Raw genomic sequence first — 14123 nt, forward strand, 5'->3', positions numbered from 1 at the left:
AGTTGCGATTTTAATAAAAGAAAACTGTGGGGTATCATGTAAAACAATATATAATGACGTAGATGGGAAATGTATTGCGGTTGAAATCGAGTATGAGGAGAAAAAAGTTATTGTAGTTAATTTTCATGCACCGACTGTAGAGAATGAAAAGAAGGAATATTTTAATGTATTAAGAGATTTGTTAAAAAAGCATAAAGAAGTTATTATGATGGGTGATTTTAATACCGTTTTCAGTAAATTAGAAATGGGTGAGGGAATGGTTTTTAAAAATGATAAAGGAAGAAAAGAACTGAAATAATTAATGGAAGAAAATAATATGATTGATGTATGGAGAGAAAGAAATGAAAAAAAGAAAGAATATTCAAGGAGGCAATTAGTAGGGAATTTTATGTGTAAGACAAGGATTGATTTTATTTTGTGTACAAGGAACATTGAAGGATTTATCGGTAACATTAAATATGAAGAATCAAGCTTAAGTGACCATAAACCAATTTTTTTGCAAGTAGACTGGAGTTCAGTGAAAAGAGGGCCGGGTGTATGGGTTTTAAATGTAGAGGTTTTGAAGAATGAGGAGTATGTTTTAAGTATTAAAGAAATTATTGAAAAAGAAAAGGAGAATGAAATGTACAGTGAAGATAAAAGGATATGGTGGGAAAATGTTAAATATTTAGTTAAAAAATTCACAATAAAGTATTGCAAATTAATACAGATATGTAAGAGAAAGAAGGAGAGAGAAATAAGAGAAAAATTGGAAAAGGAATTAAATGAGAATGGGAAAGATATACAAAAAAATAAAAGAATTGGAAGGAATATTAAAAGAAATGGAAGAGAAAAAATATGAAGGAGCAAGACTAAGAAGTAAAGCTAAATATACTGTGGAGGGAGAAAAATGTACAAAGTTTTTCTTTGATCTAGAAAAAATAAGAGGGAAAGCTGGAATGATTAAAGAAATAAGAGGAAAAAATGGTGTAGTGGTGGAAACAAATGAGGAAATATTAAAATAAGTAAAAGCATATTATGAGAACCTGTTTAGTACTGAGGGGTTGAAGGAAGAAGAGAAATTGGAGTTACTTAAGCAAATAAAAACAACAGTAGGAGAAGTAGACAAAAAAGAGTGTGATGAAGAGATAAGAGAAGAAGAGATAAAAAGAGCAATAAGTGAATTAAACAAAAATAAAAGTCCAGGTATAGATGGTTTGGGGAGTGAATTTTATATTGGTTTTAAAGATTTTTTAACCAGTATTTTAAAAGAAGTATATGAAGAGATCTTTAAAAAAGAGGAAATGAATCAGAGAATGGGGATGGGATTATTAAAGTTGATATATAAAAGGAAAGGAGATAAAGTAGACTTAAACAATTATAGACCAATTCCAATGTTGAATACAGATCTGAAAATTTTAACAAAAGTTTGAGCCAACAGATTGAAAGAGGTAATGCCAACCATAATTGAAACAAATCAAGTGTATGGAGTTAAAGGGAAAGATATAGCGGACACAACTTTAAGTATAATAGATGGGATAAGATATATGAAAGAAAAAAACTAAAAAGGATATGTTATTAGTTTGGATTTCGAAAAGGCTTTTGATGGAGTGGAGCATGAATATTTATTTGGAATTTTAAGAAGGTACGGGTTTGGGGAAAATTTTATCAAGTGGATTACAATTTTATATAGGGGAGCAATAACAAGAATACAATATAATGTTTTTTTAACTGAATGTTTTAAAATTACTAGATCAATAAGACAAGGATGTCCATTATCAGCGCTTTTATATTCTTTAGTTGCAGAACCATTGGGATTAGCTATTAAAATAGACGAAGACATAAGAGGGATAAACATTGAAGGAAGTGGGGGAAATGAAAAAATATTTCAATATGCAGATGACACGACAATAATAGTTAAAGATATAGAGAGTGTTAATAAAGTAATGGAGGTAGTACAGATGTTTTGTAGGGGATCAGGAGGTAAGATAAATGACGAAAAAACTATATATATGAGATTTGGAGGAGTGACTGTTTTAACAGAGTATTTTCATTTTAAAGAAACAAAAGAAATAAGGATTTTAGGTGTTCTAATAGGAAAAGAAGAAAGGAATGTTAAAGAAAAAATGTGGGAAGAAATAGTAGGAGGTATTGAAAGAAGGTTAAATTTTTTGAAATTGAGGACATTAAGTTTAAAAGGGAAGGTTTTAATTTTAAATGTGTTAATGGTGTCAAAGTTGTGGTATGTTTTATATGTGACTGCTATGCCAATGTGGGTGGAGAAAAGGTTGAAAAAATGTTTTTTTTAGATTTTTTATGGAATAGTAAACCGTCAAGAAATGCATATAGTACATTAAAAGGAGAAGTAGGGAAAGGAGGGATGGGATTAATTGATGTTGAACAGAGAAAAAATAGCTTAAGAATTAAAATAGTAAAAAAATATCTAGATGATGGTCACAAAACTGCATGGAAAAAGACAATGGAATATTTTTTAAACAAATGTGGGGATTTTAACATGGGGGATGGGATTTTATGGATGAAAACAAAGAATTGGATGACAGAGTGCTTACCAGAGTTTTATAGGGAAATGTTTAGTGCCTGGGGAAAATTTTTAGATAGACTTGAGTATGATCCACATGGGAGAGAAAACATTTTAAATCAACCTCTGTTTTTAAACCAAAAGATTTTAAAACAAGACAAAGGAATTTTTTTAAAGAAATGGATGGAAGTGGGGATAACAAGAGTGAGAGATGTTTTGTATGAATTTAAAGAAGGGTTTTTACCAACACAATTTATTGTAGATGCAATGGGGAAGCACAAGAGGATTACAGTGAACAAGTAATAAAAAATAAATATGAAATCATTAAAAATGCAATACCTAAAGAGTGGATAAAAAGAATAGAAAGTATGGAAGGAGAGCCAAAAGAGAAATGTATTCATGTGAAATTAGGGGAAAAACTGTATGATTTTAAGGAATGTACTGTGAAAATGATTTATTGTGCTTTTAGAGATGATGTTTTTAAAGAGCCGATTGCAAATGGTTACTGGGTGCAGAAATTCAAATATTTAAAAAAAGAGTGTATATGGAGAAACATGACGGGGAAATGTGTGGAAACAAAATTGGAATGTTTGGAGTATTTTATAAGGCATAAAGTGGTTTTTTCTGATGTTATTTTAAATAAAATAGGAATGGAAGAAAATGCTCTGTGTAAAGTGTGGCAGGAAGAGGAAGAGGGGATTTTACATATGTTTTTACATTGTAGAGAGCTAGAGGACTTTTAAAGGAAATGTAAATGTTTAATTAAAGATGTGACTGAGGAGTGGGATGAAAATGGAATGGAATGGAACAGAGTTGTGATGTTTGTTTGGGAAAAAAAGTGTCAAAACAAAAGTTTCATTAATCTGTGTGTAATGCTAATGAAAAGTGCAATATGGGACAGAAGAAATGTGGCTAAAAAGGAAAAAATTGTGTTGGATGTTTGGAGGGTGTTTAAAAGAAAAACAGAATTATATATTGAAAGACTGTATGTGTACTTTAAAGGTGTAAATATGTTAGACTCTTTTTATGATGTTTTTACCCCAAAAGTTTATTGTGTTTTAAATGATTTAATGTGGAAGCTGCCAGGAAGTGAAGGAGATTTTTAAATTATCTATGTAAAGGAAAGATGTGTAATGTAGAGTTATGTAAAAACAATTGTCTGTATTTTCTATTGATTGTGTTTAATCTATTGTATTTTATTGATTTGAAATTTCTTAATAAAAAAAAAACAAAAAAACAATCAAAGCGCTTGTCTTATAAACAGGAGATCCTCGGTTCGATTCCCAGCGGTGCCTTTTAACAGGTGGCTCTGCTCTGTGGGTTCTTTCTTGAAAAGGAAGCCCTTACAGATCCTCCACTTTTCAAACCACATACCAATTGCAGAGAGACCCACATATCTTGTCGTTCCCGCTCCCCAAATGCCTGAACTCAATTCAACGGACTGGCACAAGCCAGGAAAAAAAAGCTCCACACATTGGACTATTAGTCTGCGGTTTGAGGCCATATGACATTTTTGGGTTTGGGTCAAAACAGATTGGTGACTTCTGGCCTTTCGTTTATTATTAAATTGCACGCTTATGCCCTCGGGCAACAGAAAGTTGTGAAAAATCTCGTAAGCTGACCAAGCCGTGGACCTGGTGCCGTGGCTTAGTTGGTTAAAGCGTCTCTCTTGTAAACAGGAGATCCTGGGTTCAAATCCCAGCGGTGCCTTTAGCATCCCTTGTGTGCCTCAGGCATGTGCTTTTCTGAGATCGGACTGCAAACAGGGATAGCAAAGGCAGCAGGCAATTCCATTTCCAAATCAGATCCTGATAATGCATATGCTCTTTTGAACAGGTCAACAGTTGCTGACAGGCTCTGTGGCACAATAGATAGCAAACTGGACTTCTAGACTGCCAGATGAGGGCATTCAAAGGTTAACCAATGGCACTTGGCCAACAATCCCAGGGGCTAGCTGGCCACCCCGAATCAGTTGTCAAAAAAATACATTTTGGGCTGTGCAGAGCCTGGCCGTTGGCCTCTTATCTGGATGCTTTAATCCTCTAAGTGCCGCTCCCTGGGAGAGTGTGTGCAGGTTGGCGCCGTGGCTTAGTTGGTTAAAGCTTGTGTCGTAAATAGGACATACTGAATTTAAATCCCAGCACTGTCTTTGCTGTTAATCAAGCACCACCTTTGGTTGTGTGGTTTTGCTTTGCGCAATCAGGTGGTACAGAGGAGCGTCAGAGCAGCATGCGATTTCATTTGTCAACCACCCCTCAGCTGCTGCCGAAGAATTCTGACCCAAGTCAACAATACAGCAAGGCGCAGTGGCTTAGCTGGTCTAATCGCTTGTCTAGTAAACAGGAGATCCTGGGTTCGATTCCCAGCGGTGCCTTTTAACAGGTGGCTCTGCTCTGTGGGTTCTTTCTTGGAAAGGAAGCCCTTACAGATCCTCCACTTTTCCAACCACATACCAATTGCAGAGAGACCCACATATCTTGTCCTTCCCGCTCCCCAAATGCCTGAACTCAATTAAACGGACTGGCACAAGCCAGGAAAAGAAAGCTCCACACATGGCTCTGTGGCGCAATGGATAGCGCATTGGACTTCTAGACTGCCAGATGAGGCCATTCAAAGGTTGTGGGTTCGAGTCCCACCAGAGTCGTTACTTTTGTCATTCTGTTAATGGCGCTTGGCCAACAAACACATATGCTCTCTGGCCACCCCTCCAGAGTTATAAAACAAGTAATATGCAAGTTGGTGCTGTGGCTTAGTTGGTTAAAGCGCCTGTCTAGTAAACAGGAGATCCTGGGTTTGAATGCCAGCGGTGCCTTTGCTGGTGATCAAGTGCCGCCTTGGGCTGTGAGGTTTTGCTCTCTGTAAAAAGGGGGTGCAGAGTGAAGTGAAGTGACATTCAGCCAAGTATGGTGACCCATACTCAGAATTCGTGCTCTGCATTTAACCCATCCGAAATGCACACACACAGAGCAGTGAACACACACACACACACACTGTGAGCACACACCCGGAGCAGTGGGCAGCCATTTATGCTGCGGCGCCCGGGGAGCAGTTGGGGGTTCGATGCCTTGCTCAAGGGCACCTAAGTCGTGGTATTGAAGGTGGAGAGAGAACTGTACATGCACTCCCCCCACCCACAATTCCTGCCGGCCCGGGACTCGAACTCACAACCTTTCGATTGGGAGTCCGACTCTCTAACCATTAGGCCACGACTTCCCCTGTGTGTTAGAGCAGCATGCAATTTAATTTGCGAACCACCCCTCAGATGCTGCCGAAGAATGCTGCCCAGAGTCATCTCAGCAATGCAGCATGGCTCAGCTGGTCAAAGAGATTGCCTTGCAAACACGTGATCCTTGGTTTAGGACTGCTGCAAGCCTGGAAGGAGCTACTGCATGTGGCGCAGAGTGTAGCGCATTGGACTATTAATCTGTGGTTTGAGGCCATATGAAGTTTTTGGGTTTGAGTCAAAACAGATTGGTGACTTCTTGCCTTTCGTTTATCATTAAATTGCACGCTTATGCCCTCGGGCAACAGAAAGTTGTGAAAAATCTCATAAGCTGACCAGCCCGTGCACCTTTGTCCTCACTGCTGGATATTTTGATAAACTTACTCACTATCGGAGTGCTCACTGTGGGTTCTTTCTTGGAAAGGAAGCCCTTACAGATCCTCCACTTTTCCAACCACATACCAATTGCAGAGAGACCCACATATCTTGTCCTTCCCGCTCCCCAAATGCCTGAACTCAATTCAACGGACTGGCACAAGCCAGGAAAAAAAAGCTCTACACATGGCTTTGTGGCGCAATGGATAGCGCATTGGACTTCTAGACTACCAGATGAGGCCATTCAAAGGTTGTGGGTTCGAGTCCCACCAGAGTCGTTACTTTTGGCATTCTTTTAATGGCGCTTGGCCAACAAACACATATGCTCTCTGGCCACCCCTCCAGACTTATAAAACAAGTTATGTGCAAGTTGGTGCTGTGGCTTAGTTGGTTAAAGCGCCTGTCTAGTAAACAGGAGATCCTGGGTTCGAATCCCAGCGGTGCCTTTGCTGGTGATCAAGTGCCGCCTTGGGCCGTGAGGTTTTGCTCTCTGTAAAGAGGGGGTGCAGAGGAGTGCTAGAGCAGCATGCAATTTAATTTGCGAACCACCCCTCAGATGCTGCCGAAGAATGCTGCCCAGAGACATCTCAGCAATGCAGCATGGCTCAGCTGGTCAAAGAAATTGCCTTGCAAACACGTGATCCTTGGTTTAGGACTGCTGCAAGCCTGGAAGGAGCTACTGCATGTTGCGCAGAGTGTAGCGCATTGGACTATTAATCTGCGGTTTGAGGCCATATGAAGTTTGTGGGTTTGAGTCAAAACAGATTGGTGACTTCTGGCCTTTCGTTTATCATTAAATTGCACGCTTATGCCCTTGGGCAACAGAAAGTTGTGAAAAAATCTCATAAGCTGACCAGCCCGTGGACCTTTGTCCTCACTGCTGGATATTTTGATCAACTTACTCACTATCGGAGTGCTCTGCTTGGTGCCGTGGCTTAGTTGGTTAAAGCGTCTGTCTCGTAAACAGGAGATCCTGGGTTCAAATCCCAGCGGTGCCTTTAGCATCCCTTGTGTGCCTCAAGCATGTGCTTTTCTGAGATCGGACTGCAAACAGGGATAGCAAAGGCAGCAGGCAATTCCATTTCCAAATCAGATCCTGATAATGCTGATGCTCTTTTGAACAGGTCAACAGTTGCTGACAGGCTCTGTGGCACAATAGATAGCAAACTGGACTTCTAGACTGCCAGATGAGGGCATTCAAAGGTTAATTAATGGCACTTGGCCAACAATCCCAGAGGCTAGCTGGCCACCCAGAATCAGTTGTCAAAAAAAACATTTTGGGCTGTGCAGAGCCTGGCCGTTGGCCTCTTATCTGGATGCTTTAATCCTCTAAGTGCCGCTCCCTGGGAGAGTGTGTGCAGGTTGGCGCCGTGGCTTAGTTGGATAAAGCTTGTGTCGTAAATAGGACATACTGAATTTAAATCCCAGCACTGTCTTTGCTGGTAATCAAGCACCACCTTGGGTTGTGTGGTTTTGCTTTGCGCAATCAGGCGGTACAGAGGAGCGTCAGAGCAGCATGCGATTTCATTTGTCAACCACCCCTCAGCTGCTGCCAAAGAATTCTGACCCAAGTCAACAATACAGCAAGGCGCCGTGGCTTAGCTGGTCAAAGCGCTTGTCTTGTAAACAGGAGATCCTGGGTTCGATTCCCAGCGGTGCCTTTTAACAGGTGGCTCTGCTCTGTGGGTTCTTTCTTGGAAAGGAAGCCCTTACAGATCCTCCACTTTTCCAACCACATACCAATTGCAGAGAGACCCAAATATCTTGTCTATCCCGCTCCCCAAATGCCTGAACTCAATTCAACGGACTGGCACAAGCCAGGAAAAAAAAGCTCCACACATGGCTGTGTGGCGCAATGGATAGCGCATTGGACTTCTAGACTGCCAGATGAGGCCATTCAAAGGTTGTGGGTTCGAGTCCCACCAGAGTCGTTACTTTTGGCATTATTTTAATGGCGCTTGGCCAACAAACACATATGCTCTCTGGCCACCCCTCCAGTTATAAAACTCTAAGTCTCACTTTCTTACTGGGTACACGCAAGTTGGTGCTGTGGCTTAGTTGGTTAAAGCGCCTGTCTAGTAAACAGGAGATCCTGGGTTTGAATGCCAGAGGTGCCTTTGCTGGTGATCAAGTGCCACCTTGGGCTGTGAGGTTTTGCTCTCTGTAAAAAGGGGGTGCAGAGGAGTGCTAGAGCAGCATGCAATTTAATTTGTGAACCACCCTTCAGATGCTGCCGAAGAATGCTGCCCCGAGTCATCTCAACAATGCAGCATGGCTCAACTGGTCAAAGAGCTTGCCTTGCAAACAAGTGATCCTTGGTTTAGGACTGCTGCAAGCCTGGAAGGAGCTACTGCATGTGGCGCAGAGTGTAGCGCATTGGACTATTAGTCTGCGGTTTGAGGCAATATTAAATTTTTGGGTTTGAGTCAAAACAGATTGGTGACTTCTGGCCTTTCGTTTATCATTAAATTGCACGCTTATGCACTCGGGCAACAGAAAGTTGTGAAAAATCTCATAAGCTGACCAGCCCTTGGACCTTTGTCCTCACCGCTGGATGTTTTGATCAACTTACTCACTCTCCAAGTGCTCTGCTTGGTGCCGTGGCTTAGTTGGTTAAAGCGTCTGTCTCGTAAACAGGAGATCCTGGGTTCAAATCCCGGCGGTGACTTTAGCATCCCTTGTGTGCCTCAAGCATGTGCTTTTCTGAGATCGGACTGCAAACAGGGATAGCAAAGGCAGCAGGCAATTCCATTTCCAAGTCAGATCCTGATAATGCTGATGCTCTTTTGAACAGGTCAACAGTTGCTGACAGGCTCTGTGGCACAATAGATAGCAAACTGGACTTCTAGACTGCCAGATGAGTCCATTCAAAGGTTAACTAATGGCACTTGGCCTACAATCCCAGAGGCTAGCTGGCCACCCCGAATCAGTTGTCAAAAAAAAAACATTTTGGGCTGTGCAGAGCCTGGACGTTGGCCTCTTATCTGGATGCTTTAATCCTCTAAGTGCCGCTCCCTGGGAAAGTGTGTGCAGGTTGGCGCCCGTGGCTTAGTTGGTTAAAGCTTGTGTCGTAAATAGGACATACTGAATTCAAATCCCAGCACTGTCTTTGCTGGTAATCAAACACCACCTTGGGTTGTGTGGATTTGCTTTGCGCAATCAGGCGGTACAGAGGAGCGTCAGAGCAGCATGCGATTTCATTTGTTAACCAACCCTCAGCTGCTGCCGAAGAATTCTGACCCAAGTCAACAATGCAGCAAGGCGCCGTGGCTTAGCTGGTCAAAGCGCTTGCCTTGTAAACAGGAGATCCTGGGTTCGATTCCCAGCAGTGCCTTTTAACAGGTGGCTCTGCTCTGTGGGTTCTTTCTTGGAAAGGAAGCCCTTACAGATCCTCCACTTTTCCAACCACATACCAATTGCAGAGAGACCCACATATCTTGTCCTTACCGCTCCCCAAATGCCTGAACTCAATTCAACGGAATGGCACAAGCCAGGAAAAAAAGCTCCACATGTGGCTCTGTGACGCAATGGATAGCGCATTGGACTTCTAGACTGCAAGATGAGGCCATTCAAAGGTTGTGGGTTCGAGTCCCACCAGAGTCGTTACTTTTGGCATTCTGTTAATGGCGCTTGACAAACAAAAACATATGCTCTCTGGCCACCCCTCCAGTTATAAAACTCTAAGTCTCACTTTCTTACTGGGTACACGCAAGTTGGTGCTGTGGCTTAGTTGGTTAAAGCGCCTGTCTAGTAAACAGGAGATCCTGGGTTTGAATGCCAGCGGTGCCTTTGCTGGTGATCAAGTGCCGCCTTGGGCTGTGAGGTTTTGCTCTCTGTAAAAAGGGGGTGCAGAGGAGTGCTAGAGCAGCATGCAATTTAATTTGTGAACCACCCTTCAGATGCTGCCGAAGAATGCTGCCCAGAGTCATCTCAACAATGCAGCATGGCTCAACTGGTCAAAGAGCTTGCCTTGCAAACAAGTGATCCTTGGTTTAGGACTGCTGCAAGCCTGGAAGGAGCTACTGCATGTGGCGCAGAGTGTAGCGCATTGGACTATTAGTCTGCGGTTTGAGGCAATATTAAATTTGTGGGTTTGAGTCAAAACAGATTGGTGACTTCTGGCCTTTCGTTTATCATTAAATTGCACGCTTATGCACTCGGGCAACAGAAAGTTGTGAAAAATCTCATAAGCTGACCAGCCCTTGGACCTTTGTCCTCACCGCTGGATGTTTTGATCAACTTACTCACCCTCCAAGTGCTCTGCTTGGTGCCGTGGCTTAGTTGGTTAAAGCGACTGTCTCGTAAACAGGAGATCCTGGGTTCAAATCCCAGCGGTGACTTTAGCATCCCTTGTGTGCCTCAAGCATGTGCTTTTCTGAGATCGGACTGCAAACAGGGATAGCAAAGGCAGCAGGCAATTCCATTTCCAAGTCAGATCCTGATAATGCTGATGCTCTTTTGAACAGGTCAACAGTTGCTGACAGGCTCTGTGGCACAATAGATAGCAAACTGGACTTCTAGACTGCCAGATGAGTCCATTCAAAGGTTAACTAATGGCACTTGGCCAACAAACCCATAGGCTAGCTGGCCACCCCGAATCAGTTGTCAAAAAAACTATTTTAGGCTGTGCAGAGCCTGGCCGTTGGCCTCTTATCTGGATGCTTTAATCCTCTAAGTGCCACTCCCTGGGAGAGTGTGTGCAGGTTGGCGCTGTGGCTTAGTTGGTTAAAGCTTGTGTCGTAAATAGGACATACTGAATTCAAATCCCAGCACTGTCTTTGCTGGTAATCAAACACCACCTAGGGTTGTATGGTTTGCTTTGCGCAATCAGGCGGTACAGAGGAGCGTCAGAGCAGCATGCGATTTCATTTGTCAACCACCCCTCAGCTGCTGCCGAAGAATTCTGACCCAAGTCAACAACACAGCAAGGCGCCGTGGCTTAGCTGGTCAAAGCACTTGTCTTGTAAACAGGAGATCCTGGGTTCGATTCCCAGCGGTGCCTTTTAACAGGTGGCTCTGCTCTGTGGGTTCTTTCTTGGAAAGGAAGCCCTTACAGATCCTCCACTTTTCCAACCACATACCAATTGCAGAGAGACCCACATATCTTGTCCTTCCCGCTCCCGAAATGCCTGAACTTAATTCAACAGACTGGCCCACGCCAGGAAAAAACAGCTCCACATGTGGCGCAATGGATAACGCATTGGACTCCTAGACTGCCAGATGAGGCCATTCAAAGGTTGTGGGTTCGAGTCCCACCAGAGTCGTTACTTTTGGCATTCTGTTAATGGCGCTTGGCCAACAAACACATATTCTCTCTTGCCACCCCTCCAGAGTTATAAAACTCTAAGTCTCACTTTCTTACTGGGTACATGCAAGTTGGTGCTGTGGCTTAGTTGGTTAAAGCGCCTGTCTAGTAAACAGGAGATCCTGGGTTCGAATCCCAGTGGTGCCTTTCCTGGTGATCAAGTGCTGCCTTGGGCTGTGAGGTTTTGCTCTCTGTAAAAAGGTGGTGCAGAGGAGTGCTAGAGCAGCATGCAATTTAATTTGCGAACCACCCCTCAGATGCTGCCCAGAGTCATCTCAGCAATGCAGCATGGCTCAGCTGGTCAAAGAGCTTGCCTTGCAAACACGTGATCCTTGGTTTAGGACTGCTGCAAACCTGGAAGGAGCTACTGCATGTGGCGCAGAGTGTAGTGCATTGGACTATTAGTCTGCGGTTTGACGCCATATGAAGTTTGTGGGTTTGAGTCAAAACAGATTGGTGACTTCTGGCCTTTTGTTTATCATTAAATTGCACGCTTATGCCCTCGGGCAACAGAAAGTTGTGAAAAATCTCATAAGCTGACCAGCCCGTGGACCTTTGTCCTCACTGCTGGATATTTTGATAAACTTACTCACCATCTGAGTGCTCTGCTTGGTGCTGTGGCTTAGTTGGTTAAAGTGTCTGTTTCGTAAACGGGTGATCCTGGATTCAAATCCCAGCGGTGCCTTCAGTATCCCTTGTGTGCCTCAAGCATGTGCTTTTCTGAGATCGGACTGCAAACAGGGATAGCAAAGGCAGCAGGCAATTCCATTTCCAAATCAGATCCTGATAATGCTGAGGCTCTTTTGAACAGGTCAACAGTTGCTGACAGGCTCTGTGGCACAATAGATAGCAAACTGGACTTCTAGACTGCCAGATGAGGGCATTCACAGGTTAACTAATGGCACTTGGCCAACAATTCCAGAGGCTAGCTGGCCACCCCAAATCAGTTGTCAAAAAAAAACATCTTGGGCTGTGCAGAGCCTGGCCGTTGGCCTCTTATCTGGATGCTTTAATCCTCTAAGTGCCGCTCCCTGGGTGAGTGTGTGCAGGTTGGCGCCGTGGCTTAGTTGGTTAAAGCTTGTGTCGTAAATAGGACATACTGAATTCAAATCCCAGCACTGTCTTTGCTGGTAATCAAACACCACCTTGGGTTGTGTGGTTTTGCTTTGCGCAATCAGGTGGTACAGAGGAGTTTCAGAGCAGCATGCGATTTCATTTGTCAACCACCCCTCAGCTGCTGCCTAAGAATTCTGACTTAAGTCAACAAAGCAAGCAAGGCGCCGTGGCTTAGCTGGTCAAAGCGCTTTTCTTGTAAACAGGAGATCCTGGGTTCGATTCCCAGCAGTGCCTTTTAACAGATGGCTCTGCTCTGTGGATTCTTTCTTGGAAAGGAAGCCCTTACAGATCCTCCACTTTTCCAACCACATACCAATTGCAGAGAGACCCACATATCTTGTCCTTCCCGCTCCCCAAATGCCTGAACTCAATTCAACGGACTGGGACAAGCCAGGAAAAAAAAGCTCCACACATGGCTCTGTGGTGCAATGGATAGCGCATTGGACTTCTAGACTGCCAGATGAGGCCATTCAAAGGTTGTGGGTTTGAGTCCCACCAGAGTCGTTACTTTTGGCATTCTATTAATGGCGCTTGACAAACAAACACATATGCTCTCTGGCCACCCCTCCATTTATAAAACTCTAAGTCTCACTTTCTTACTGGGTACATGCAAGTTGGTGCTGTGGCTTAGTTGGTTAAAGCGCCTGTCTAGTAAACAGAAGATCCTGGGTTTGAATGCCAGCGGTGCCTTTGCTGGTGATCAAGTGCCGCCTTGTGCTGTGAGGTTTTGCTCTCTGTAAAAAGGGGGTGCAGAGGAGTGCTAGAGCAGCATGCAATTTAATTTGTGAACCACCCCTCAGATGCTGCCGAAGAATGCTGCCCAGAGTCATCTCAACAATGCAGCATGGCTCAACTGGTCAAAGAGCTTGCCTTGCAAACAAGTGATCCTTGGTTTAGGACTGCTGCAAGCCTGGAAGGAGCTACTGCATGTGGCGCATAGTGTAGTGCATTGGACTATTAGTCTGCGGTTTGAGGCAATATTAAATTTGTGGGTTTGAGTCAAAACAGATTGGTGACTTCTGGCCTTTCGTTTATCATTAAATTGCACTCTTATGCCCTCGGGCAACAGAAAGTTGTGAAAAATCTCATAAGCTGACCAGCCCTTGGACTTTTGTCCTCACCGCTGGATGTTTTGATCAACTTACTCACCCTCCCAGTGCTCTGCTTGGTGCCGTGGCTTAGTTGGTTAAAGCGTCTGTCTCGTTAACAGGAGATCCTGGGTTCAAATCCCAGCGGTGCCTTTAGCATCCCTCGTGTCTGCCTCAAGCATGTGCTTTTCTGAGATCGCACTGCAAACAGGGATAGCAAAGGCAGCAGGCAATTCCATTTCCAAATCAGATCCTGATAATGCTGATGCTCTTTTGAACATGTCAACAGTTGCTGACAGGCTCTGTGGCACAATAGATAGCAAACTGGACTTCTAGACTGCCAGATGAGTCCATTCAAAGGTTAACTAATGGCACTTGGCCAACAAACCCATAGGCTAGCTGGCCACCCCGAATCAGTTGTCAAAAAAACTATTTTAGGCTGTGCAGAGCCTGGCCGTTGGCCTCTTATCTGGATGCTTTAATCCTCTAAGTGACGCT

At 43.5% G+C, this 14123-nt stretch overlaps 20 non-coding genes across 20 annotated transcripts; all 20 read left to right on the plus strand.

Moving 5' to 3' along the window:
- Positions 1-4154: 4154 nt before the first annotated feature.
- trnat-ugu (transfer RNA threonine (anticodon UGU)) lies at positions 4155-4228 on the plus strand. Its single transcript has one exon. It is a non-coding gene; the product is annotated as a tRNA-Thr (tRNA).
- Positions 4229-4818: 590 nt separating this feature from the next.
- On the plus strand, positions 4819-4892 carry trnat-agu (transfer RNA threonine (anticodon AGU)). The gene has a single exon. It is a non-coding gene; the product is annotated as a tRNA-Thr (tRNA).
- A 180-nt stretch (positions 4893-5072) lies between these two features.
- On the plus strand, positions 5073-5162 carry trnar-ucu (transfer RNA arginine (anticodon UCU)). Its single transcript is given in 2 exon segments — positions 5073-5109; positions 5127-5162. It is a non-coding gene; the product is annotated as a tRNA-Arg (tRNA).
- Positions 5163-5256: 94 nt separating this feature from the next.
- trnat-agu (transfer RNA threonine (anticodon AGU)) lies at positions 5257-5330 on the plus strand. The gene has a single exon. It is a non-coding gene; the product is annotated as a tRNA-Thr (tRNA).
- Positions 5331-6304: 974 nt separating this feature from the next.
- trnar-ucu (transfer RNA arginine (anticodon UCU)) lies at positions 6305-6394 on the plus strand. Its single transcript is given in 2 exon segments — positions 6305-6341; positions 6359-6394. It is a non-coding gene; the product is annotated as a tRNA-Arg (tRNA).
- Positions 6395-6488: 94 nt separating this feature from the next.
- Positions 6489-6562, plus strand: trnat-agu (transfer RNA threonine (anticodon AGU)). The gene has a single exon. It is a non-coding gene; the product is annotated as a tRNA-Thr (tRNA).
- A 478-nt stretch (positions 6563-7040) lies between these two features.
- Positions 7041-7114, plus strand: trnat-cgu (transfer RNA threonine (anticodon CGU)). Its single transcript has one exon. It is a non-coding gene; the product is annotated as a tRNA-Thr (tRNA).
- A 589-nt stretch (positions 7115-7703) lies between these two features.
- trnat-ugu (transfer RNA threonine (anticodon UGU)) lies at positions 7704-7777 on the plus strand. Its single transcript has one exon. It is a non-coding gene; the product is annotated as a tRNA-Thr (tRNA).
- A 180-nt stretch (positions 7778-7957) lies between these two features.
- trnar-ucu (transfer RNA arginine (anticodon UCU)) lies at positions 7958-8047 on the plus strand. Its single transcript is given in 2 exon segments — positions 7958-7994; positions 8012-8047. It is a non-coding gene; the product is annotated as a tRNA-Arg (tRNA).
- Positions 8048-8710: 663 nt separating this feature from the next.
- Positions 8711-8784, plus strand: trnat-cgu (transfer RNA threonine (anticodon CGU)). Its single transcript has one exon. It is a non-coding gene; the product is annotated as a tRNA-Thr (tRNA).
- Positions 8785-9376: 592 nt separating this feature from the next.
- trnat-ugu (transfer RNA threonine (anticodon UGU)) lies at positions 9377-9450 on the plus strand. The gene has a single exon. It is a non-coding gene; the product is annotated as a tRNA-Thr (tRNA).
- Positions 9451-9629: 179 nt separating this feature from the next.
- trnar-ucu (transfer RNA arginine (anticodon UCU)) lies at positions 9630-9719 on the plus strand. The gene is given in 2 exon segments: positions 9630-9666; positions 9684-9719. It is a non-coding gene; the product is annotated as a tRNA-Arg (tRNA).
- A 112-nt stretch (positions 9720-9831) lies between these two features.
- trnat-agu (transfer RNA threonine (anticodon AGU)) lies at positions 9832-9905 on the plus strand. The gene has a single exon. It is a non-coding gene; the product is annotated as a tRNA-Thr (tRNA).
- A 477-nt stretch (positions 9906-10382) lies between these two features.
- On the plus strand, positions 10383-10456 carry trnat-cgu (transfer RNA threonine (anticodon CGU)). The gene has a single exon. It is a non-coding gene; the product is annotated as a tRNA-Thr (tRNA).
- Positions 10457-11044: 588 nt separating this feature from the next.
- trnat-ugu (transfer RNA threonine (anticodon UGU)) lies at positions 11045-11118 on the plus strand. The gene has a single exon. It is a non-coding gene; the product is annotated as a tRNA-Thr (tRNA).
- Positions 11119-11494: 376 nt separating this feature from the next.
- On the plus strand, positions 11495-11568 carry trnat-agu (transfer RNA threonine (anticodon AGU)). Its single transcript has one exon. It is a non-coding gene; the product is annotated as a tRNA-Thr (tRNA).
- A 1129-nt stretch (positions 11569-12697) lies between these two features.
- trnat-ugu (transfer RNA threonine (anticodon UGU)) lies at positions 12698-12771 on the plus strand. Its single transcript has one exon. It is a non-coding gene; the product is annotated as a tRNA-Thr (tRNA).
- Positions 12772-12951: 180 nt separating this feature from the next.
- Positions 12952-13041, plus strand: trnar-ucu (transfer RNA arginine (anticodon UCU)). The gene is given in 2 exon segments: positions 12952-12988; positions 13006-13041. It is a non-coding gene; the product is annotated as a tRNA-Arg (tRNA).
- A 112-nt stretch (positions 13042-13153) lies between these two features.
- On the plus strand, positions 13154-13227 carry trnat-agu (transfer RNA threonine (anticodon AGU)). The gene has a single exon. It is a non-coding gene; the product is annotated as a tRNA-Thr (tRNA).
- A 477-nt stretch (positions 13228-13704) lies between these two features.
- trnat-cgu (transfer RNA threonine (anticodon CGU)) lies at positions 13705-13778 on the plus strand. Its single transcript has one exon. It is a non-coding gene; the product is annotated as a tRNA-Thr (tRNA).
- The last annotated feature ends 345 nt before the right edge of the window (positions 13779-14123 follow it).

The sequence above is a fragment of the Carassius carassius genome, chromosome 28, assembly GCF_963082965.1.
Source record: "Carassius carassius chromosome 28, fCarCar2.1, whole genome shotgun sequence".
NCBI lineage: Eukaryota > Metazoa > Chordata > Actinopteri > Cypriniformes > Cyprinidae > Carassius > Carassius carassius.